General features: G+C 39.4%; 1 protein-coding gene across 1 annotated transcript in view; it reads left to right on the forward strand.

Moving 5' to 3' along the window:
* Window positions 1-45: 45 nt before the first annotated feature.
* Window positions 46-3,158, forward strand: part of SMAD2 (SMAD family member 2) — a 69,062-nt gene continuing 65,949 nt past the window's right edge. The window contains exon 1 of the mRNA XM_006919921.3: window positions 46-206. The gene's annotated coding sequence lies outside the window, so the exon portion shown is untranslated. The remainder of the gene's footprint in view (window positions 207-3,158) is intronic.

Genomic DNA, 3,158 nt, shown 5'->3' on the forward strand with positions numbered 1-3,158 from the left:
CCCTCCTCGCGCACCGGGGCTGCGGGACGGGCACTGGCTGGGGGGGCGGGGCGGGAGGCCGGGCGGCCGCGAGAGTGTTTTCAGTTCCGCCTCCAATCGCCCATTCCCCTCTCCCCTCCCAGCCCCTCATCCCATTCGGAAGAGGAAGGAACAAAAGGTCCCGGACCCCCGGCTCTGACGGGGCGGGACCCGGAGCCTCGGTCCAGGTAAACCTGCGGCACCCGGCGGGCCTTCGGGGCTAGGGGTGTGTTTGTGTTTGGCTCGGGTCAGTGAGGCTTGCCCCATCCCATGGCCACGGGGGCTGGTGGCTGGGGTGTGGCGAGGTCGGGGCAGCGGTGCACCCGGCCCTCGGGTGCTGGAACGCGGGGCTGGGAAGGCCGAAGGGAAGGGGTCGGCTCTGAACTGGCCGCCGCCAGGTCCGGGGCGGGGGCCTGCTGAGGCCCTTCCCCTTCACTGCGAGCACACTTGGTAGTTTGTGGTTCTGTTATTCAAAGCCGGAGGGACTGAGCTCTTGTTTCGGGAGTTGTTAGGAAGCCGTGTTAGAAGCGTGCAATACTTTGCTTCCACTTTTTGTGTTTTTGGTCGTGTAACCTTTGTTAACCATTATAGTCTTGGGGTTCTGAATTGCTTGTGTGTGCTCTCACACAGTCATGTACACAGTTAACATTCTGTCGAGATCCTTCTACTCACTTGTGAAAGTTGCTGTGAGTAGAGCCTATTAGTTTTTATCGCAGAGAGCTCTCTAATATCACGTTATTTCAAACTTGGTTTTCAAATTTGTAACTTTGTTTTGTTCTCTCCTGGGGGGATACTGTCCTTGGGTTGGGTACTTTTATCTTTTACTTACTTAACCCTTATGTGGTTAATGGTTTCCTTTTGATCCTAAACAAAAGAAAAACAATTCCTAGGTTGATTTTGTTATTCCTTCCTCTTGACCCTTTAAATAGCTAAATACTACCGGTTTTGTTGTCAGCCTTTATTTTAAAAAAAACATTTTCAGGTAAAACGAATTTGGAAGTAGCATTTTTCCATTAGTCATGTCTTGTTAGTTACAGTTTATAATATCCTAAATTTTGGTGTTTTAAACTTTTAAAATTACACATGTAGTGATTGTTAAATAAATAAATGATCGTGCAGACTTATTTGGAGTAATTCCATCTTTTTAAAACTGGTTCTTGAAATTTGAATTAACTTCCAGAATTCTGAATGATTGTATAATCTTAGTTCCTTTTCATTTTCTCTTTTCCAATTTCATATGAATTGAACCTGTACCACTGATTGTAAGGATGTTTTTCTTGAGCCTAATTATTTCTTGAGATAATAAATTTGCCATTACTCTGAAATTCTGCTATTCTAGTTTGACGCACTTAAAAAAAGGTTTCTCTTACATAGAGGGTGTAAGTGACATAGTTAAATGAAGTTTGAGGAGTTTTAAAGTGACTAAATAAGCAAATGTAACAGATAGGAGAAATAATGTAAAATGGATTTCATAAACATCACAGTTGTAGGATTTTCTTATTTGCCTTACGAAAACCATACAGGATATCAATAAAATTTTCTCCACCAAAAGGTCATTTAGCAAACATTAATAGTAAATTTAGAAAGTAACACTGATTTTAAAGTTACTTAGTTTTTGCCATAAAATTAGTTGGGATAGTAAATAAGAATAGTTCAGGTCTTGTGGGCCATTTCTAAGGTGAGTGCCCACTTATACTCTTAATGTTACAATTAATTGACTTTAAAGGAGTTCATTGGCTAGTTTTAATTACTGAAACGTGATTGGAAACATCCATTTCTGGTGTTTTAGTAAGAAATTGCTCTTAGAGTTTTGTTTTTATACTTTGTAGCTACATCTTCTAAAGTGAATTCACATTGTAGGTATTCAGCAAAAGTTTGTTTTTTTTTTTTTAAGGTTATTACTTACCTATACTTACGTAGTCATAAGTGGTCAAATCTCTACACAATCTGTAAAGTTCATGAAATAATAGTCTTGTAAGAAACTGCAGGGTAATTTCCTGTTGTTTGTGGTTTGTCAGACTTGGTATGTGTTTTAACTCTCAAGTAGGAATTTGGGGATGGCATTGTATATTTCAGCAGAAATTCTTTTTAATAGAAACAGATTGTTTCTACAGCAAGGTGGCAACAGGTCTCCATTTCATTTTCATGTTATGAATTTTAGAACCTTGTTGCTATAGTCTTGTTACTTCACATTGGGAGAAAATATGTAAGTGAAAAACACTCAGTTTAGCTGCATGATCTTAGACATTGAATTTTTACATTTTGCGGATATTTTCAATTGTGGCTTTTATAAAGATCTGCAAGCTTTCCTTATTCTTGTTTGGTTTTGATTGTTAGTTTTGTTTTCTAGAACTCTGAAGTCCTCGTTTTGTAGCAGCTTTTTTATACAGGTGTTTTTGTAATGCATATAAAGCTGTATTTAGTGCAGTCTGGCAGATGGAGGTTTATTCATATTCTTGGGACAAGAGTCATTTTTAGAGGATGGAGAGGGGCATGTCTTAGATTCCTTATCTTTTGATGGGAGTAGAAGAGCCATTTTTAAGCTCTTAGTTCCTGTAAGAGAAAAGATGTTTTTCACTAAGGGTATGTCAGAACATGTGAAGTAAGTTTTCAAAATGAAATTCAGGAGAATCTATGCATTTATTCAGATAACTTGTATTTATTGAACAAGTAGCATTTGTGCATTTATTCAGCAAATAAAATAGCCTTTGCTGTGCTGTGTGTCAAGCCTAGAGCAGGCCCTAAAGTATCTAATAGGAAACAAGTATACTTCTGTTCTTTAATGGAATTAGAAAAGTAGAAACTCCTCATATCTCCTGCCCTGTCCTCCAGTGTTTAGAGTAAGAAAATCATGTTAGTGTAAATTGAGGGAGCTCGTAATACATTACTGAGCCAGTTTTCTAAAGTATACTTGCATTGCTTTCTATAATGTAGAGGACAACATTCGAGAAGATATCAAGTGTTACCTCTCAGTGTCTCTGGGAACAGTCTGTATTTGGGGGTGGGGGGACTTTTCACCATTTTTTCACAATCGATACAAATTGAAGATATGGCTTGTCTTTCAGAAACGTATTTGTTGCAGAGCAGGTGAACACTTGTAGAGCAAAGCTTACTTTGGCCTTTGTTTACCCACTGCTCAT

Source organism: Pteropus alecto, unplaced genomic scaffold (genome assembly GCF_000325575.1).
Source record: "Pteropus alecto unplaced genomic scaffold, ASM32557v1 scaffold146, whole genome shotgun sequence".
NCBI classification, from domain to species: domain Eukaryota; kingdom Metazoa; phylum Chordata; class Mammalia; order Chiroptera; family Pteropodidae; genus Pteropus; species Pteropus alecto.